We start from the raw sequence: 23,401 nt of genomic DNA, 5'->3' as shown, positions 1-23,401 counted from the left end.
AATTAGAGGCTGTTTGTTGTTTTTTGTATTTAAACCAGACTGAGGTTCCTTGGTCTGCATCCAATCATCTTCACTGTCTACAGTCTTGTCCTCAGTACCTTGTTGTAACAGTCCATCAGGACCTGAGATCCTGGCTTGTACTGGTCCTCCACAATCCGCTCTGTTCTCCTCAGTCTGACTCTGATGAAGCTGTGACAACTGAGGTTTCTCTTCATCTTCTTCACTCTTCAAAGTGACAGTGGTCAATGTGAACTTGATATCAGCCTGCTCAAGTTGTTGAAGCTGCTCCCCCTCCTGATTGGTCCACGGCTCCTCCTGTTCCTCTTTAATATGGGGGGGCTCTGGGTCCTCCTGGTTCACAAGGGGGCTCCACTGCTGCTGCTCAGGAAGAACCTCTTCTTTATTCACCATCAGCTGCTGTACGTCTGCAGGACACACTGAAACACAAATACACACGTTTATAATTTCAGAGTATCCTGAAGTGTTTTGAAAAACTTGTGTTGTGTTGTTTAATGATGAATGTTATTATTTCTGAATGATCACACTCAGGAAGCAGAGATGTTGAGATGGTTCATAGTTGGTCTTACGACGCAGCTTGATAAGTTAGCTGGGTTAAACCAAGTGTCTCCAGGATAAAATGTTTTATATTTTCAGGCCAAATAAACAATCTACTACACGAACAGAGCGAGCGGAGGTTAGTTTGTTGGTTAAGCTGTTTTCAGACGTGACCTGTGGGTTAAAACCAGAGAATTGTCTCCAGAGTTTCTCCAGGGTTTGTGTTTCACACATGAACAACACAGCAGCAGGTTTTCTGCACAGACTCGTTCACAACAGTAGTGTGGGGGTTTTTCAGACGGAGACCAAACAACATCTTTCTCTGTAAACACTGCAAATCCAAAATGATCACAGCAGCTCAACCGTGATGCACGAGCACTTGAAGCTGAAGCATCATGGGGAGATTTCTAAAGATGGCAGTTGGAGCGAGACAGAACTGCAAGTTTTACTTTTTGTCCTGAAACAAGCGTAAAATATTACAATTATCAACACGTGGAATGGAATAGGAATAGACTGGAATAGTGTTGGGATTTCAAAATCTTCTCTGTGTATCTGTGAGTGAAGAGGGGTATGGAAACAGAACTCTAAACAAATAAAAAAAGGGTGGGGACAGGAGCCTTTATAAGGCCTTTACACAAATTATTAATAATAACCTTTTTCCTCTTAGTGTTTAATATTGAAATTATCTAGAAATGTATGTGCGTCAAAACGCTGGTCAGTCTCACACCTGTGTGTTGATAAAGGGTCTGAGTGACACTGGTATGGATTAGTTCTTACAGCCGATAGAGCAGGAACACATTTTTTTTTACTCAAGGCTAGTTTATGAAACACAACATCAAACTGTCAGGATAGGGAGAGTTGCCTAGCAACTATCAGAGAAGGAGCGTGACTGAGAGCGGCTTCTTGTAACTTCCTTGATTCCGTGACAAGAGGCGTGGGACTACGGCTCTGGACCAACTAGGGAGAACATAATTTATTTGCGGCGACACCCCTCCAATATTTTAAAACCACATTAAACCTACTGTTATAATTATTAGGAACGCTTTCTGTTCGGCACCATTATTGTCTACCCCTTGCTAACGGATTTAGCCGAGGCTGTAAATGAATGCCGGCTATACCTGTTAGACTTCCATTGCTTCTAAATAAATACTTGATGGAACCAAACCATTGGATCGGCTCTTCTCATATTTATGATAAACGAACACGGCGACAATAGTAGGGATCATCTTTACTACACAACTCCAGTGACTGAATCAATCCACGTTGTAAACTAGTATTAGTACTTAAATAAAACCCAGATTCTCCAGTTGCTGTCTAGCAACTATGACTAGTGCTGCTATGACATACAGGGAGCTTAGTGTTCATAGTGTCACAGCAATCGTTTGAAATCAACCATCTCAAAAAAAGGGTCTATTGTTATTCATATGACACAACAGTGATGTATAATATGCCAGTATCATAATTACTCACACAATATGTGTCTGTTTTTCAGGATGAGACGAAGCAGTCTGGAGGACTTTTTACACAAAAGGAGCCAAAATGGTTGAACACCCCAGACGTGTGCTGAGCTTTCTAACAGCATCTTGCAGATGATTATCAAGGACATGTGACCACTGGCTGCAGGGGAGGGTCAAAACTCCTAATCTTTCTATCTACACATTTCATCAATTTAACCAACCAGACATTGTTTTAAACGTATCATTCCCTTTAAGGAGTGTTAGTTTGGTCAACTCATGTTAGCAGAGCTGAGGCTAGCTAACGTTAGCTTGTGAGCAGCTCCTCCAGGGACTTACAAACTCTGTACAGCTGGAGCTCAGGCTTCATCACAGCATCCAGCAGCCTCCTCGGGCAGGAGATTTCCTGCTCTGACCAATCTAACTGCTCCATTCTGTCTTCATACATTGCCACGGTTTCCCCTAAAGCCTGAAACATGCTTCTGCGTTTTCACGGGCCCGTAAGCGCAAGAGCCCTTCCGGGTCCCTTACGTGCTTATGTATCCCTCCTTACGTGCTGATGGGTGTCGACCCCCTTTTCTAAAATTTACGGCAAAGCTCCGCAAGCTCACTCAGCCCGCAAGGCTGTGATTGGTCTGCGCTACATCCCTTCTGGAGCTGCATTTCCGGTTTCATGCCCCCATAATACCGGCAGAAATCACGGAAGATTTAGAAGAACGAATATGGACCAAATAGAAGAGCACTTGGCAGAAGATATCCGATAGTATGATCACTTGTATAACCTGTCACTGACTGGCGGATTTGTCCGCCAGAAAAAGGCTACGAGGAGCCGCAGTGGCTATGTAAATAAACAATCGACGAAGAAGAAAGAAGGCGTCTCTAAGGTCGTCTCGACAAAAAGCATTACTCCGCCTAGTGTTCTGGCGCGGAATTGCTTTGTAAGACGCGCAACGGTTGGGGAAGCATGAATGAAAACGAGTCTTGCGCCACAGCGGCGTGAAAAGACGCAGACGCAGTCGCAGAAGCATGTTTCAGGCTTAACAGTGAGACGATCTCCTCAGCTGCCGCGAATGTACAGAGGCTGTTACTTCACACATCCCCTTCTGTGAGGACAGCTGTATTCCAACACAAGGACTGGTTACCGGCAAAACTCAAGCAGGTTGTTTAGAGAAGGAGGTGGCCCTTAAGAGTGGGGACAAGGATAGGTTCAGAATCGTCTGGCAAGGAGATTAAAGAGGACAAACGACAGTACTTGAAGAAGCTGGAACAACAATGTGCAGCTAACGACTCCTCGTCAGTCTGGAAAGGCCTTCAGGTGATCACCATCTTTAAAACCAAGTCCCCCCCACTGTGTGGTAGACCTTAAACGTGCAAACGACCTGAATGCTTTCTTTTGCAGATTCGACAGACAATGAACCACACCTAACCCTACCCTGCATTTCCTACCCCCCTTCACAGTTATCACACCTCTTCCTCCTACCCTGGACAAAGACACTACCCCCCCCTCCCCACAAAATGGTCCCAGATAGCCCCTTCCCGATGTCAGACACAACCCTGTGCATCACACTGACTCTGGTTCACACACAAACACACATTTTTTTAAATAATAATATTTCATGATTATTAATAATTAGCCAACGTCAAGTCTACTAATAATGCACAACATTAGGAACTAACTGACTTCACCAAAAAACCACTGTATGAGCCAAACCTGTAACACACTGTACTGGTGACCCAGAAAGTGAAGCATTCATTGGATCTACCCTCTATAGGTGAAGAACAGAATAAAGCCCTGATGGCAGATATTACAATGGAGGAAAAAGGGAAAGCAATCTCTAGATTAAAAGCTTATAAAGTGCACGGTATGGATGGCTTCCCATCCGAGTGGCACAAGGCCTTTAAGGACCAAATAGTGCCTATGCTTTTTGACTGCTTCAACTATACACTGAAAAATGTGAACCACCAGGTACATGGATGGAGGCAATAATTTTGGTTATTCCTAAGGAGGGGGAGGACAGAAAATAATGTAGCGCATAAAGGCCAATTTCAGTACTCAATATAGACTACAAGTTGTATGCATCAATACTAGTAAAAAGGTTAGAGCATATAATAGTAGAACTAGTGGATCCACACCAAACTGGCTTTGTGCGTGAAAGGCAGACACAAGATAATATTAGACGGGTGCTACACTTTATCGATCATGTGAGAATATTGGAGCCACAGTGATTAGTCTAGATGCGGGAAAAGGCATTCGATTCTGATCACTGGAAATATCTGTACTTGGCGTTGAGAAGATTTGGCTTTAAGGATGATTTTATTGACTGTATCAGAACTCTATACTCCTCACCAAATGCCAGAATAAAGATTTATGGACACCTCTCTCCCTTTCCCTTTCTCTTTTTTTCTAAATGAGGGTTGTCTTGTCAATATTCCTATCCCTTCCAGCTTTTCTTAAGGACTTCCTTCCTTGCATGACCTCAGCGGCTGCACTCTCCATCTCTGCGACGGGTATTTGGCCCAAGGTTGTCTTCCTGGTGTAGTTTCTTGGCATGATTGATTTTCTACAATGTTTATGACATTAAAAATAAAAAACATATAATGTAATAGAACACCAGAATATGTTTAAGACTAAACTTAACTTGTGCTCCACAGCATTTGTCCGACTTTACCCCACAGCCACCGTTTTAGAAAAAACATCATCTCTTAGCAATTCAGGCTAATCTTCAGCTAGCATCAATCACATGGTTTTATATGTTGGAAGTTCACCAACATTTATGATACAAGATTTTCTAACTGATTCAATTTGTTTTGACACAACAGTTGACTAAGTTCAAAGCAAGAAAATTTACTTTTACATGCAAAAAACACATTTTTGTGAAATAACATACTGACCCACATTACCCTGCTCTCCCCTAACACTGTGCACCTTCCAATTGAGGCAAATTCTTTCACATTTGCCAATCTTTTTCTCCGAGTCCAGTTGATTTAACTTCTAAGCAAACCCGTTGAAACCATAGACTGTGTTCAGATTAAACTCTTTCAGTGTAAAAGAGCAAAGTGGAGCAGCGGGAGCCTGCTGGGCCCAAAACCCAGAGGTCGATGGATCAAAACCATCCTCTGCTAAATGAATCCTTTATCCTCTCCCATGTTATCTGTTATGTTTACCTTGTCCTTGCCATCTAAACATGATCTCACTTACTGCTGAAAGTGACTAACTTTGGCTTTTTAAGTTAAAAATGGGACAAAATAGACCCAAGAGTTGAAGCCCATAACTTAGCTGATAGTTTTTTTTTTTCTTATCTCGAGTAAAGCTCTATACTTCCACATGGTGTGTGTTTGAAGTTTTGAATGTTCTTACATGTGTGTCTTAGATTTAATAGTCCTATACTCGTCAAAGTGGAATTTACATCTAAAAAACTCTTTTTTGTCCGGGTAAATACGAGTTTGTAACGGTAGTTTGGCTGAGCTTAACCGGAGAGAAAAGAGAATTACTCCACCCACTATACCTTATTCATACATGTGAATACATCAGAGAAAGGTGGACAAAAGCCAACAGCACCTGGTACTCTCAGGCAGTCTCCCATCCAAGTACTAACCAGGACCAACCCTTCTTACCTACCAAGATCAGACGAGATAACTTTATTTATGACACATTGTCAAAATAAATCCTTAACTATTCAATTATGTGCAGCAGAAAGAGGTTAAAACATTCCATACACACACTCACTTTTTTAAATATTACACTCAGTCTTTAATGCATTTTGCTCGAAAACAAAGCGTTGTTGTCCTCTGAATTGTTTTTGAAAAATTCCATCAAAACTTTCTCATTCTTGTTCATTGAAATACAAAGGATATGAAATGATTGAAAAGTTCAAAGTAGTGCAAACTCCTATGATCTTTGGTATCATTTCTTTGGAGTCCACTCTCCTTTGAATACATAATGAACTCATCATGTGTACCCGATGTGGCGGTACTGCACTCTACTTACTTGCCAACCGCCTACCATACAAGAAGAAGAGCTTATATTCTTAAGGAAGATGGCAACAGTGAACAGGTTACCAAGAATCACCCAGAACCATCTGCTCCAAAATGAACAACGTTATCCAGGCAGACGTGAGGTGGTAACCATTAAGAGGGGGAGTTCCCTTTGTGAAGAGATAAGCACTCTTATTAAGAAGCTTCAGAAGGACCTTCACTGTATGGAGGAAAAATACAAAGAAGAAAAAGCAGAGAAGGAGATCCTGAAAACATTACTTCATACGCTTATAACCAGCTCCCAAAATGTGCCCTACATTCAAGAGATCTTAGAGGGATCACTCTGTAAAAAGAAGGAAGAGCTTTTAAAGATTGTAGTATCTACAAAAGAAGTACATTATTAAAGAAAAGAACCAAACTATTCTGTCTCTCAACACAAAGATCACAGAGTTAGAGCACTGCAACAACCAGCTGAAGCAAAAAGCCTGTAACAATTCGCCCTGTTTAAAACCCCAGGGGAAAATTACTACACATTATTTTCAAGGCACGGGTGGATTAGTCCCGCTGCGTACGGCGCGCCGCCTGCCCAACTTATAACAAACGAATACTCCCTGGTTAGACCAATATTCCTGTCATAGGTCCCAAAACACATAAAGCAATATATATATATAAACGAAATAAATCAAGACAAGTTGCGTACGATTATCTGCATTTACCAAACAACAACACCCCACATATCACCTCGACCAGCCCCGCAAACAGAGTCGGACATGAAAACACAAACACGCTATTTATACAAAACCCAAACATCAATATTTCCCCACCCCCGGATCATAACATAACCCTCAAACAATCAATACTTCCCCACCCCAAGTTCATCACATAATCCCGAAGCGACGTCCCCCCCAAACAAAAGATAAGCAGGTGTGGCGTGGTGAGTTGTAGCAAACCGTCCCAACAGTGTCCACGATGTCCTCACCCCTTCCAGGAGCCCAGAAAATGTTCAATTCTTGCCGTAATCCCTTAAAAGTCCCTCAGGCAATAATCCCGCTTCTTCAGGAAATCCCATGAAGGTTGTAAGTGGTCGCCGATCCCTCGAACCTCTGGTCGCTCCGCCAACCCGCACCAAAAACAAAAGAACCCCCCGCGGGACGTCACTTCCCCCATATTTATCCTATTTGCCGTTACAGAAACCCAAATGTACATCATAACACATATAATTTGCAAATACATACAAAGATCCCTTCCCTCATCCTTACAATTTGAAGGCGACTGACTCATGAAATATGTACATTTTCTTGATACATAAAGTGCACTTAGGTGACCTTTACAAGCCTTCTTTCCTTCACAGCCTGTCGAGAGCCACCCAGTTGACTTTGACCAGGAAAGGCTCCTCCACAGACAAATCCATAACCTCAAAGAGCAGCTTCAAATGGAGATATCTGATAATGATGAAAATATCTCAGAGTATGAACAAAAGATATCCAAGGACAAACAAAAGTGATCTGGGTATGAACAGAAGATCTCCGAGGATAAACAAAAGATCTCTGTTTATGAAAGGAAAATCCAGGTCCTCGAAGAGCAGCTTCAAATGGAGCTGAGGAAGTCTGTGGCTTCTGCGGATGTTATCAAAGTCATGGAGATGGAGCACCAGAACTCTGTTTCTACTATAGAACAATTTATAAATACTTGCAGAGTTAAGAACTGGAAGCTAATAGGATTAAAGGAAGTCAATCCATTCAATGAAAACATGTCACAGAAGATCTCTGGATATGACCAGAGGATCTCACAGGATGAACAGAAGGTCTTGCAGGACAAAGACCATGAATTAAAATTCTCGGACCATTAGCCAAAGGTCTAAAATCATGAGATGAAGGACTCAGAGAGGACACATTCCTGGGATGATTACTCTAAATCATGGGACCTTGAACCTGATGTCTCAGACAATGAGGTGCCAGAGACCCGAGACCGGTTGGACACAGAATTTAATATATCAGACCTTGAAACTGATGTTTCGGATGATGAACCAGAGGTCAAAGTTGATGAACCAGAGGGCACTGATTCATTGGACCTTAAATCTGATTTCTCAGACAATGACTTAGAGGTTTCAGATCATATTCTAAAGGTCTCAAATGTTGAGCCAAAGGTCTTAATACATAAACCACCCATCCAACCCCAAAGGCCAAAGGTCTTAAATGATGAACCAGAGTTCTCAGGAGATGAATCAGAAGTCTCAGGAGATGCATCAGAGGTCTCAGATGATGAATCAGAAGTCTCAGGAGATGAATCAGAGGTCTCAGTTGAGGAACCAGAGGTCGAAGTTGATGAAAAACCAGAGACCAAAAAGAACAAAAAAGGGTGGAAAAGATTTCTACATTACCTCAAACCATGGAAGTGGGCGAAAAGAAATAGAATTTGAGCAAAAGTCGGAGTAAGCCTTTGGGGGGGATGTGACGAGTTACATCTTCAAGTATCTCCAGCCACGTTCACCGCCTCTTTGAGGACCTTGACCTGTCTTACATGATGCTTGCTGCTCTGGGTTTGTACCCTCATGGTTGATGCACTTATTGTAACTCGCATTGGATTAAAACGTCAGCTCAATGACATGAAAAATATAACATGTAATATAATAACATGGAATGACTGCAAATCTTAATGTCACTAGACGCTCTGACTGTGCTTCTGTGGATTTTCTCTGTGTGCTCTTACAAATGATTCAATATTTTTTTCAATCGATAAAAAACTAAATGTATATTATGTAAATTCCTGTATTGACACTTGTTGGTCACTGTTTAAAAAGTTCAGGCAAATATCCATGTACATTGATATGGATGGGACAATTAAAGGCTGCACTAGTTGTAGAAGCTTCCCTGTGATAAAAAGCTAAGTCTATTAATTGAAGAAACACTGTGTGAAAGATCAGACATATATTCACAAAATGTGCCACAGAATCGGTTTAAAAGAGAGGTAAACCAAATTGTTGAAAAAGAGAGCATATGAAAATCCATTGCATGATGCCACCTCTCTGGCAGGCTCACAAAGGAACCCAGAATAAAAGTCTCAGATTGATCTCAATCTTTTAACTGAGACAAGTTCTACTTCTTCTTCTTTGTTTGGTTTATTGGAAGATGGCAACCAACGTCGAGGTGAACTAGTGCCATCCACTGGATCTGCCTCTTCTTCCTCCGCTTCACTCATGTTGTGCAATAATAGGTAGACCTGATGTTGGCTTATTATTAATAATCATAAAATATGATTGTTAAAATAAACATATTTATAAAAATTGTACAATTATTAATTAATGCGATTAAGTTATCAATTAAGAATAATGCAATTTTTAATGAATTAACAGTGCAATTATCAATTAAGAATAATACAATTTGTAGTTATAATTTATAAAAGATGGGGCAATCAAACTGTAAAGATCAGTCTAATTTAGATCTAGTTTAATTAGAAATCCTGATATTTACTATTAAGATTAGGTAATGAACAGTGAAGGTTATGGAGTTCTTGGCAGTGTAGAGGTTAGCAAGATTCACCAATGCAACATTAATGGAAAAACATTTGTGAAAAAAATATTTTTATTGAAACAGAGTAAGTGGTTTTTGAGTTAGAATTTAAAATCTATAAGTGAAACATAACTATAAACTTTATGCAAAATAAAAAAGAGAGACTTTCAGACCTTTAACTTCTGAAACAACGACCTCTAGTGGAAGCTCAGTGTTTGGTTGGCAGTTGTGAGAGCTTTCATGTGTTTATGAGATTTGATTTGTTCTGAATGTGACTGGATCACACACATATCTTAGATGTAAAACTATGTATTCTTGCCATGTGTTTAAAATCACTGCAGCATCATAAAGTACCTTGGTTACCAGCTCCACATGAACATGAAGACCAGAATGCATTACACAAACTTGTTTCAAGCCAAAAGGAAAACAACCTAAAGCCCCTTTTGAAAACTAGATTTATTTCCAATTAAAAATCTTTAAACATTTTTCCACCAGCGACGGGTGAAATATTTGTTCTATCCCGCTCAAAACGCAAATTCGCTTTCACAGATGCTAATGACGTTGAACTGTTGATAGGAGAAGTTATAATGAACCATTCATTCATTCTGATCTTTAAGCTGCATCCAATTGCTAACATGAGAAAATGTTAATTCTTAAATTTGTTCAATCCTCCACTCATGTTTAAGAAAATATAAATTTCCTGGACCTGCTCTAAATCTATTGGTTCTTCACTTTGTCCTCATTCCTCTTCCCTTCACAAATATGTCATGGAAATCGGTGAAGCAGTTTAATAGTAATCCTGTAATGTAATAAAGAATCAAACACTCAGAGCAGGTAGTAATGACTTTGAATGTTTATTTAAAATTATTCCCACTGCACAACCTCTCCCTGTGTGAAAGCCCAGTCTGAAAGGTGGAAGATACAGGCCACTATAACACCACATCAAAACTTTTATTAACAAGGCTTCTTGTCTAGCCACAACACCTCCGCCCCACACCGGGACGGCCCCCTGTGGTGCCCTGTGATGAAACACTAGCATGGTGGGGCTAATTCAAAAAGCAACCGAGAGGATAAAGACGGTCCAATGAGAGACATGGCCGAGATTCGGGTGAGTGACTTCAATTAATGAATAGAAAAAAGGACGCTGTCTTACTAAATATCAAGTTCCACGGGGGGATGGGGGGGGGAGATGGTGAGAGACAATGAGAAAGTATTCAGCATTCAATATTTTTACCACACTAGGAGCAAGTTTATGGTTTCTCTCCTGTATGAATCTTCATATGTAAAGTTAGACTGCCCTTTGTGCTAAATGTTTTACCACAGTCAGAGCAACTAAATGGTTTCTCTCCTGTATGAATCCTCCTTGGACGTGTACCCAAGACAGAGTCAAATCATATTTATGCACAAAAATAAACAAAAATAACAAACCAACAGACCCCCAGAGAGAGATACTGTTGCTTATTCCTACCAGGAAAGGTATTGCCAAAGGTAAATACCTCTAATTAGTGCCTGATAAATAATGCAATTAGTCCCACCAATGTAAGCTCAAAGTACTACATTCAAACTCTAAAGTTATCACACACCCTGGGCAACCAGTACACTATTCCAGGGAAAACTTATCCTACTAGAGGCCTATTACTTTCTCGGGACAGAAAAGGGTGAGAAACAAACCTGGATCTGGATTTCGGACAAGCCCCCACTCGTTACACCTTGGCTTATGTGTGCAACAAGAAACATTGAATGGCACAAGCTCTGCAGTTACAGTATTTGTGTATTTATTCTACAGGAATAATACTACAAAGAACAAAATACAAATAAAACCTCCACATGCCCATGTTGAGGTAGCCCCGGTGAATGAGAGACCAGAGCCAAGTCTGCAGGCCCCTTAAGTAGTGGGCCCCCAGGTGTGCCACATCCCCACTGATCACCAGAGTCCGACTCCGCCTACAGGAGCCTGAAACACAACACACACAGCAGACAACTCCAGGGTTGTCACAAGATGAATGACATGATGTATGAGGAAGATATAGGGAGGTGGTGGGGAAGGTTGAAAGAGGGGATAAGGGGCATGAGCAAGAAACACAGTAAGAACAGGGGAAAGAATGACAGAGAAAAAAAGTTAAAACAGGAGTTAGAGGAAGAGGAGAAGAAAGCTGGGGAAGGGGTAATTATGACAGAGGGATGCATAAGGATGAAAGATGAACTAAAGGAGATAGAGCAGGGAATGTGAAAAGGTGCAATAATTATAAGTAAGGCGAGGTATGCAATAGAGGGTGAAGAATGTACAGGGTATTTCTTAGGGCTAGAGAAGACAAGGCAGGAGAAAATTTATTTTGAGCCAGTGGAGGGAAAAGGAAGGGAAAAATTAACGGACCTCGCAGAATAGTGGAAAGAGTTTTAGAATTTTATATAGTTATATAAGAAAGAAGAGGTAGATGAGGAGAGTAGCAGACAGGTGATGGACAAGATGGAAGACAGACTGAGCGATGAGAATAGAGAGTTGTGCGAAGGACAGATAAGTAATGGAGAGCCAATGACTGGATGTGGCTAATGAATTTAACTTTTAAATATCTCGTCCCATCTGCCACATTAGTTCCAGGCCACATCCTCCTCTTTATCAGAGATACTGCCGAGACTCCCCAGCCCTGGACTTTATCTAATATCATACTGTCCTTGATGTAAAATGGCAGATTAATAAATGATACCACCAGCTCATCATAAACTGCTCTCTAGCATGCACCATCGTTTCTCCAATTTTAAACCCATCCATGAGCCTCTCTTTACCTTTCGGGTGACTCATGGTCATTACATATTTTTTCCCCCGTCCATGTGTCTACACGCCAGCAGCCCTCCACACAGCTCCCTCACGCACCTCATCAGCTCCATCGCCATTGCTTCATCCTCGCCTTCCATCTCTACCATTACGGTTAGCTCCCTCTCATTCCCTTGTTTCTGCAGCTCTTGCTCTGCCTTTAACTCCGTGCCTCTCCCGCTATCACCTCCGTGGGTCACCACGTTTCCACTCACCCGCTCCGTGCTTGCCTCCGCCATTGTCGCGAGGTACACTTCCAAACAGGCTCAGACACCCCCGCACAGTGCGTCACTGCCGGAGGGGGACACACACACACTAGACAAGACAATGACAATGCTAACGTCCGGTTGGATTTACACATAAGAAGAATAGGTAGAAGTAGATAGAGTAGAAGAAAAAGCTGGGATGTGGTGGTAGATCTGGTGAAGGGGAGAGCCCAGTGTGCAGCCCTCTTAAATACTGGTCAGCAACAGGTGTGCCATATCACTGCTGATTACTAAGGTCTGACTCCGCCTACAGGAACCTGAAACACACACAAGCACAACACCACAGCAGGGGCCCGTTTCACAAAGCAGGTTCAACAAACTCTGAGTTAAAACCTTAACTCTGGGTTGAGCAACTCTGAGCTGTCAAACTCTTAGTTTTCGGTTTCAGAACAGGTGATAACACTTAGTTCAATCAACTCAGAGTCAAGGTAACCCTGAGTGAAGCTTGTGCATGAGGATATAAAAAGCCTTCATCAATGGAACACAGATAACATGATTCACCATGGCAACAAGTGGTAAACAGCCTCGATCCTCCTACTTCTCCCCAGTGGAGCTGGAAATATTAATGACTGCGTATGCAGAAAGTGAGCATATATTTTTAAAAAGAAGCAATACTGTGGCAGCAACAAAAGCGCGGGATCTTGCGTGGCAGGAAATTGCTGACCGAGTCAATGCGTCAGTATTCATTTGAGAAAAAAAAGAAATGTTTTGTCTTGAATGTTCCACTTATTCAACAATTATATTCCATATGTGTGTCTGTGAGCACAGGTGCAACCCAACAGGCACCAAACGGACTTGGCAGCAGCTAAAGATGAAATATAAAAATGTAGTTGAAACAGGTAAGGTATAATAAAGTACAAGCAATTGTGATGTTGTTTAGCCTGCCCTCATTAAACAGCATTTAGTGGCTACATTCAACATGTGATGGATATATTTAAGTAATTAGGGAAATCTGCAAAAAAAAGAGAAATCCCAACACTGCCAGTATTTAATATTGTCTCTATGAAAGCAACACCTAAATGCCTTTTATACATACAAGTCTCCAAAGTTGTGTTTTCTGTATGTATTTAAATTTGACCTCCATTATAGCCAACAGAAAAAAGGCTGAGGCCCGCAAAACAGGTGGCGGTCCACCACCACCACCTCTCACAGAGGCTGAAAAGATGGCCCTCAGTCAGAACAGTGGACGACCCATTGCTGAGGGCATCTCTGGGGGGAGTTCATCGGACCCACCCACGCCCCAGGTCACAGGGGCCTACATAAGAGGTAAGTTATTCAAATGAATGGCATGTACGTTAATCCTTTTTCTAGTGTTCGCTCAGTAATGGCCACCCATTCATCTTAGACACAACTTAGTTGGCACACTGATTTTTCTTGTAGCAGTAAGCTACAGTTCTTTGCAATTGGCTGCTTTTGCTTTCAGATATCAATCTATTTTAAGGTGACTCAGAGTTTGAAAAATTGTGTTTAAATTAGGTGGGGCACTTTTCTGGGTGATCATCAACTGTCTAATCTTCATTTTCTACCAGTTACTGATGGTGTAATCTGTCTCGTTGAGCCTTCTGCCATAACAGACCTCCATGCTGTTGTAAGTACTCTTAATATTCCACAGATTTTTCATAATTGGTAGAATATTACACACACATTCTGTTTCATTACAGGAGGATGATAAAGAAACCTTATCAGCTGCCACAGAGAGGGAAGATGCAGAGAGGCCTGCTGAAGTATACACCTTTTTTTTTTTAAATAACTTTGGCTCAGTTAATAGTGTTGTTCCACAATACAACTTGCAACTTCTTTCTCTCTAACAGAGCCATGCTGGAAATTACAATGGGGAAGAAGGTCCATCAACCTCCACAGCACAGCTTACCTCAGTAAGATGTTGTTCAGCATTGACCCACAACTTACAATGACACTAAATAGACATGGCACTGAAATTCAATGTCATTTATGTTCCTATAGCTCCCTGTGAAACAACTTTACAAGGTATATTTAGAATCTCAAATAAACAAATCACACCTAGAAATGGAGCACATAAGGCTGCAGATCACCAAAACAGAAAAGGAAATACAACTGCTGGACCATCAGTTAAAGGTGGGTGACGTGCCCACAGGTGGATGTTTTTTAATTGTTTCAACAACAAAGGATTAACAACTGTACAAAATTTGTCCTTCTAGGAAATAAAGAAGACCTCATAAAATGAGATGCATATTGTTGTTCTTGAACATTGGGGAGGTGATGGGTCAGTTAGAAATGATTGACACATATCATGTCTCTAACAGCTCTTCCATCTCGTGTATCAGCAGGGGGGGTATGATTAATACCTGGATCACAGGGGGAAAGAGTAGGACATTGTTCTCCTCTAATAGTGGCAATGTTGTGGAGAACCACACATGCCACTATAATGTCACAAGCTCTCTCTGGGGTGACCCTGAGCCTACGAAGGCACTGGAACCGGGCCTTGAGTATCCCGATGGTCATCTCCACTCTGGCTCGTGTCCTGCAGTGAGCCAAGTTGTAGTGTCGCTGTCGGCCAGGCTCAGGGTCAGGGTAAGGGGTCAGCAGATAGCGCTGGCAGGGGTACCCTCTGTCTCCGAGTAGGTAACCTAGAAACTCTACTATGATAATACAAGATACAGTTTGTTTCAGTTGCAATAGGAAACAAAATATTTGATCATAGGATATAACTATATACTGTATATAAATTACATATATAAACTCACCACCGGCAAATCTGGCATTCAGTGTCGACTCACGAAACATTCGTGAGTCATGCACAGACCCAGGCCACTTCGCTTCCACATTGTTAATCATGTGGGCTCCATCACATATGATCTTCACAGTGGAGAACAGTAATTAGCTGTATGGTGTAGTGTATTTAATTTGGAATGTTAAAGGCTACTATTTAGGCCTACCTGCACATTAATGCTGTGGACAGATTTCCTATTCACATAATCTCCTTCATTTATTGAAGGAGCGATGATAGGAATGTGAGTGCCATCTATGCAGCCAATCACACCTGGAAACCCTAAAATATATCAAATTGACTGATTAGTGCTTCAAGTCTCAAAGCTTTATGACATAAATGAATTACTGCTTAGACTGATACCTGCAATTCTGTGGAACTCTTCTTTGAGAAGTCTGGTGGGTCTGTGACTTGGGAACACTACAAACGTGCATAGTAGCCGTTTCAGTGCAAGTGTCACATTTCGGACAGCCCGATAGACAGTTGCCTTGGACACATGCTCTGCATCACCGACGTTATACAAAAAACTGCCGTTGGCAAAAAAACGAAGTGCAATACAAAGAATTTGCTCGGAACTGAGAGCATGTCCACGATGCGTCATGTGAGCGATGTGAGGGCTGAGAATATCGTTTATATAAATTATAGATGATGCAGAGAAACGGAAACGCTCAAACAGATACTCATCAGGGAATGATAAAACATCCAATCGGGGTCTAATATCCTCTCCCGGTGGAGATGTCTGCGGAGTATCTGCGCCTCGACATCAACTGGCTCTTCAATAAAAGGACACGCCATGTCTGCCACTGCCTTCAGTCTGCAGGCTTCAACTTAAGAGCAGGAGAAACTCGGGGTTAGTTGAAGAAAACCTGCCAGCGAGCAGGTTAGGTTCACGGAGTATGTTGCCAGGGTAACTGACTCGGAGTAAAGCTGAACTGGCTTTGTGAAACTGAAAAACCAGAGTTTCCCTCATCTCAGGGTTAACTAACTCAGAGTTTTCACTAAACCTGCTTTGTGAAACGGGCCCCAGGACAACTCCAGGGTTGTCACACAATATTATGATAAAATTGCACTTTAATTTTTTCTTTCTGAACATTTCCCCTGATTTATTTACATGTATAAATAGGTATTGTGGGTGAAATCATTCGCTTACAGACTTACCACGCTGAACACGCCCATTGAGGTCGTCACAGTGAGATGGCAAGAGCAGTGAAAGAAGCCAAACTTAAGTGTCTATTCCACAAGTAAAATAAGTTTATACGTCAATGTATTGTAAGTTTTTCGTTTGTTCGAAAAGAAGAGTTTATTATTTTAAACAACCCCCTCGGACAGATCTTGCTGTTTGGGGAAAATTTCGATTTTTTTGTTTAACCTCGAAAGACGGACAGCATGGCGACAAACGAGAAGGAGCAGACAGACGTAAAAACAATCACGGACAGAGCAAGAGGAGGAGATGAAAGAAGTGAGGTGAAGGACGGACAACAAGAGAACAGACAGGAAAATGTCAGTGAGAGGGCACACGGACCAAACACTTCCACCCCTGGTCAAACGAGGCACAGAGGAAAATAGGTGGAGAGGAGCAACGAGGGGAGAGAACAGGAGGTCTCATTTAGAACCGTTGCGGGGGCTGAAACGTGCGTACGCCACTTCTCACGCAAACGTTGCGTATTTCCACGCAAACTCTGACCCATGTGTACGAACGTTTTGGAGAGGGGAAAGTGGCGACACAGACGTGAGGTGGTGAACTGAAGTCAGAGTATTGATCCAATTCATCATTTACAATAAAACCAACAGCTTAGTTTTGCTCGCGCGACATGTCTGTTCCACTCGAACCTTTTAATTTTAACATAACTTGCAGCAAATTACGTTTAGATTCCATTTAATCGTGGAGTTACGGAGCCGAGTCATTCATAGGTTTTAATAATATCTTCAAACACTGCGTGTATCATCAAATCACTGCAGTGAACGTGACTGTGCCATCAGGCTCACGGAGCGCACTGGAGATCACTTACAGGAAATGAAGAAACTTTCCAAATAATATCCCAGAGGAGGTGAGGATCCACAGATGTGATGGAATCGGTCCGATGCTCTAAATAAATAAATACTACCGTGACAGTGGCAAGGGGTTCTGCGTGCATGCAAATGGAAGGATGAGGAAGAAGAGAGGGTTCAGGGATGTCTGATCAGCTGATCGTCTTGTCTACTGATCTGTGATCTTTTTTTTTAAACTTCAGGCTCCGTTCTCTCTCTCGTCTTCACTCACACCCGTTCTCCGCAGTCCGTGCTGTTTTCGTTCTGTTTTGTTTTTGTCTTTCGTTCGGTTATTTCCACCGCTGGCTCCCTTGTTAGCAAGCTGACTCCCAACTCTGCACTTTCCTCCAGCCATCCCCTTGAAAAGTTTCTCCTTAGATGTATGTTAGTTTCCTATGATCTGGTCTGGCTATGATTTGGCCTGAGTCATCAAAGCACCCTGTCTGAGGTTATTTGTTTGATCTGAATTAAACTGTACAATGTGCAAGGTTTTCTTTATGTAAAAGTTAATTTAAGACAGAATTAGAGTATCAAACGTAAATATAAGCATGTAAATATCAAGTTTTGCTAAGATATCTCATAATTATTTCAGAGGAGCGTGACTCTGGATCAGTTCAACCAAGAGCTCAACTTGTTTGCTGAGCTTTCAACCACTTCTCAGGGTCGTCTTCAGTGAACTCTAATAGAAAAAATAGAAAAAAGCATCTGAGGTCACGAGTCTGGGTCACTCACATCCTCCCAGAAAGTTATCTTACCGAAATTAATGTTATTTTTTGATTTAAAAGAAAATCCCTCTTCAGGACATGGCTAACAGTGTGTATGCAAATGTACAAAATTATTTATAAATGTCGACATTATTTACACTGTTTTGTATTGTACAATAATGGAAAACGTTTTTTTTCTTAAAATGAAGACGTAAAGACGTATATACAGTTGGAACACTGTTTTTATTCTTGAAAATTAAATAAATAAGCAGGACAGTGACATGAACACCCCTGCCAGCCAGGCCCCCATACTGAATGCTTACAATGAGTTGAAATATTATGAGAAGATGAAGAGTACGCCAAATTATTTGTATTAGCATCAAAACACTTTACTGGAATTGTGTTTTAAAAGTACAGAGACAATATTTGCTAGTCGTCGAGCAATTCACAACTTGCACCCTCTCTGTTAAAAGAGTTCTTGTTGACTCCATAGTCAAACATAACTTCCTCATCCACCAGTAAAGTCGTGTTTGCGAGGAAAAGGATGATATCCTTTTCTTCTCCATCCATGTCAACAGCAAAATGCATGGGCCTTATGTTGGATTTTCTTTTGGAGTGATTGATCAGCCTGCCAACCGTCTGCATCCCAGGGTGGCAATGACAAGTCTCTGAGTGGGCATCAATGCACATTGCCTGTCCTTTGCTGTTCCAGAAAAAGAAGATATAGCCAGTCTCCTTTTTATTGGTGATTTTGTGAATTTCCTCACCCTTTTTTCTGCTAACAACAGTTCCATGGTAGTCGCAGACAACCTCACCAGCCTTAAATGTGCGTGTCGTAACGATCCCTCTGCCCCTTTCGTTGAAATCCTGAATGTAAAGTCCTTTCCACTGCTGTGTTTTCACCATTGTCTGGATCTGTTTGCTGTCCATGATACGGTCAACAGATCCAGAAGGTGCCCAGTTGTCGATAACTACACTGCCTACGTTGGCAGTCATCCCCTTCCATCCCTGCTTTCGTACCCATGCGTCGACTCGGTCTTTTGCTGGCATACACCGACTGAATTGTTCTGTCAAAATAAATAACAAGTTTTGTTAGTCATGAATACAATAATTGAAATCTTTGATTTGTGCAATCAGTCTTACTTGAAAGTAATGTTAAATATAAATAAATAATAATACATACAAAAAAATTAAATAATAAGTACTCACCACGGGTATGGTTTACACGCTTTTCAAATTGAATCTTCCGCCAGTGTGTGTAAAGCTTCTGCTCCCAGTCTTGAGAGACATTCCTGCGCTCTTTCACTTGTGGCTGTTTCCCACTCAGTGTAACAGGGTGTTTTTTCAGGAGTTGATTTAGTGCCTCATGGAACCTGACCTTTTCATTTTCCCCTGGAAGATTGTGCAAATGTATCACTGGCTGTTTCAATGAAAGGTCAGCACAATGGTCACCATGGTTGGAAGACTCATCAGACAGATGAATAGGCCCTTCTCCAAACGGCTCATGACTGTTGCCTTCTCTGGAAGGCCTGGCACTACATAAAAATGAAAAATAGTGAGATTAGAAGAAAAACAAGTGCGTTCAATATAGATAATAGTGTGCTTGACTATGTTGGCATTGTCTTGACAAATATAAAATGTGCTCACCTTGACGCCTCAACCATCTTGGCCAATAGATCAGCGCCCTCCACAACTGCCCCCGGATTTTTCAATCGATAGTATTTTGCAGTTGTGTTGACAGAATGGGCCAGGTAGCCAGCCACCAATGCCTTCTTTGGCTCATCCAAGCGGTTAGCTTCCGTCTCAAATGTTCTTCGCACAGTCTGGCTGTTCACATGGGGGAGGTTGTGCTGTTCATGCAGGCGGTCCAGGTCAGCGGTTGGGTTGTTGATTATCTTACCCGTTGAGGAGACAAAGAAAAATTCATCACCATCCTTGTCATTCCGTTCATCCCGCTTGCGTTTCCCTTTTGCAGCAAGGTGTTGTGGCCGCACTCTTGTGTAGTACTTTTCAAACCACTCCTCCTCCTGCTTCGACAGGGCAATTCCAACCGCAAAATGTGCTGCATATATGATTGTATGTTCCGCTTCTTGTTTCCGCCCAAGCCATTCGGCGACCTGTAGAAAATGAGGATATGCCATTGATTAGTAAATGTAATGGCTAAACTGTCAAGGGAAATCTATCAATAGAGGACAGTAACACTCACCTTCATGTTCTCCACCACACATGGCCTTTGGCAGTGCTTCAGTATGACGATTGCCTCCAGATAGTACAGCACAAATATGCACTGAGAAGCCTCCGGGGGGGTGGTAGAGCTGTCACCAAGTTGATTCATGATGTTCAAAAATCCTTCCTCAGCTTTCTCAAAAATGGCCCAGCAGTCACGAGGACTAAGAACATCTTTATCCATTAACATGGCATGCCTCTTGGATACAATCTCTTTGCTCACTTGCTTAGAGAGCATACTCTGTACAGAGCCAATGTAATCCACGAAATCAACGCAGTCATTGTAGAGCGCCTTGTCATCCTTTCTCAGATTGGTCAATGCAGTGTTGTAATCCAAGAATCTGTAAGGAGGAAGGAGATGGATTTAAGTTAAGTTATGTACATGCAATAACAAGTATTTATGTGTATAGTGTAAACTGTTGACATCATAATAAAACAAAAGTACCAACCTTTTCAAGCACTTTAGGTACTTGACTGAAGTCTGTGCCGCGTAGTTTGCCTCCGACTGTTTTCTTGTGTAGCTTAAGAGCTTCTCTCTGTCCCTGACAAACTTCAAGGATGGTTCGACGGGGTCGGCATAATAAAGGTACCGAGAAACAGTCTCAACCTGCTGTTTGTACTTCGTATTTTCCATATTGACCCGTAGGTGTTCGGCAAAGCCCTGAAGCAGTGGATGATCTATAGAATGCTTTTCCAGAATCCCCATTTCGTTCGCTTTCTTCAATGAGGTTCTGGCCTTGTAAGCTGTTTCCCGGTTACATTGAAACAGTTCACCGCTGCTAGCAGATTCCACGTCAGATGACCCTGCCTCTCCGGATGGCTCACCAGTTTCTGCGACAAACCTTGGATTCCCTTGGGGCAAAGGTGTAGGCTCTCCGGTCACAAACATGTGATGACTTTTCAGCTCCACAATCAGTCTTTCAAGTGGATTTGAAGATGAGACAATGCGGCTAAGAACTTTATAGCTAAAAGCCCGTCGAGTCTTCAGGAGGTCAAACACATCAATCTTGGCCTTTTCAACCACCTCTCCTCTGTCTGATTCTTCTGATTCCTTCATGCATGATCTGCGCAGGTGACAGCTTAGGGATTCTTGGGTCTTCATACAAACTGGACAGAGGAGCCAGTGTCTGCTTGATTTCCTGGAAAAAGAAAATAAATACATTAATCCATATGTCATTACAACAAAAGTTGTACAATGGTTACACATGGTAATACATCAGTGGTGTATAAAGTACTTGAATGCCATACTTGAGTGAAAGTACAGATATCGTACCTGGAAGTGACTCCGGTAAAAGTAAAAGTCTTAAAGTAGCTCATATTAAATTTACTTAAGTATTAAAAGTATCTGTTGTTGAAATGTACTTAAGTATCAAAAGTAAAAGTACAAGTACCAAAATTTAAAATGCAAAGTGCTTTTTATAGTCTATACAGACACAAAACAACCCAAAATCGTTCTCCTCAGGATTTATTTCAACTGACTGAAAAATTATAACAAAAATATACATATACTCTATGATTTTACAAATTTTGAACCCCAGATGCTGAGGTTCAAATAGTAATGGACTAGTGCATTCGAACTTCTAGGGACAACAAAGAACGAACATAGTAAGAAACAAGTGTCTCTTGTGTCTGCCTAAGACCACTAATAGACCACAGTATAACCGATAAACAATTCTGTAAATATCACTAAACATGGACCTTTTCGTTTTCTAATCAGTAGCAGGAGTGATACACAATACCCCTTGTGATAAGTCAGCAAAAGGAAAGAAGTTCTAGGCACAACAAATAGGATAGTTTTCCTCTTTGGTTAACATCTGCACAGTGCTAGGAAAAAAAAAAAATCACTGGACCGACCAGTTTTGAGAATAGATAAGAGTACAGAAATTTGTGTTAAAATGTAACGAGTACAAGTTAAAAGTCGTCAGGAAAATAAATACTCAAGTAAAGTACAAATATGTGAAAAATCTACTTAAGTAATCTACCTCCCACCACTGGAATACATGCTATTAAGGTAAACTTTAAATATTTCTTACCCTGGAGCCATTTGTCAAACTGAGATTGGTCAGTGAAGATGAAGCAATAACAATTGGTTTTGTTTGTATCCAGCAGTTGAGGGATGATTCTCCAGTCCAGCAGTTGAGGAAAGGTTCTCCAGAGTGAACTACAGCTGATGAAACTTTACAGAAAAACAATTTTGAGCCTGGAAAGAATGGACATATGCAAGAGAAGGTTTGATATGAATAGCAGGCCACCTTTGTTTGAGGGTTCAAGGGTGGATCGCATACACTAACCAACCAGCACCCAGTATTTTGTTGTAGCTCCACCTATCAACATTCCCTGTCTCATCTGTGTATAAGTATTGGGCTTTCCAGGTGTTTCTGTTTTTATTGTTTCTACCTCAATATTTTATATTTAGATTTTATTTTATTTTATTCAAATGTACCGGCTGCTATGACGACTTAATTTCCCTTCGGGGATGAATAAAGTAATCTATCTATCTATCTATCTATCTATCTAATTCACTCTGGAGAACCTCCCCTCAACTGCTGGATACAAACAAAACCAATTGTTATTGCTTCATCTTCACTGACCTATCTCAGTTTGACAAATGGCTCCACGGTAAGGAATTGTTAATGTTTTCCTGTTTTATAAATACATGTTTGGAATTATTTATAGCCTGTAGAGTTAAACTAAAAAAAGTTAATCATGCCTTTTCTTTTCTTTTACAAGAAAGCTCCAAACAGGCACTATTTGCTATGTCCTGCTTGTTCCAAACCACAAGATATCCTGTCTGTCCATTTGACGAGGGTATGCATGAAAGATGGCTCGAGGGAAGATATACAAGCCATTGTTGAAAATGCCAAGAAAGAAGCAAGCGAGATCCTTAAGGAAGGCAGAATTTTCAATTATTCAGACCTCACTGAAATCATGTCAAATGAAGATTCCAATCCAAAGGTAAGTGGCTTACAGAACGTTATCTTGCTCCTTTTTTTTTTGATAAGAATTTTTATATACTGATATTTTCAAATATCTTGTTTTCTTTTTGACAGACTGGTTGAGGAGCTGAAAAATCGCCACATGGTTATACGTGGCCTACCCGACTCTCACCCCAATGCTGAGCCTTTA

The 23,401-nt window shown here is 41.3% G+C and overlaps 1 protein-coding gene and 1 long non-coding RNA gene across 2 annotated transcripts in view; one reads left to right on the top strand and one right to left on the bottom strand.

Annotated features, from left to right (window-relative positions):
• LOC133933466 (histone H4-like) overlaps nt 1-23,401 on the bottom strand; it is a 744,890-nt gene that overhangs the window by 178,987 nt on the left and 542,502 nt on the right. The gene's annotated exons all lie outside the window — the stretch shown is intronic.
• On the top strand, nt 14,245-14,754 carry LOC133933581 (uncharacterized). Its single transcript, XR_009912078.1, has 3 exons — nt 14,245-14,295; nt 14,383-14,445; nt 14,534-14,754. It is a non-coding gene; the product is annotated as an uncharacterized LOC133933581 (long non-coding RNA).

The sequence above is a fragment of the Platichthys flesus genome, chromosome 22, assembly GCF_949316205.1.
Source record: "Platichthys flesus chromosome 22, fPlaFle2.1, whole genome shotgun sequence".
Classification (NCBI taxonomy): domain Eukaryota; kingdom Metazoa; phylum Chordata; class Actinopteri; order Pleuronectiformes; family Pleuronectidae; genus Platichthys; species Platichthys flesus.
Note: the sequence above shows the minus strand (reverse complement) of the source record. Positions and strands in the feature narration are given on the sequence as shown.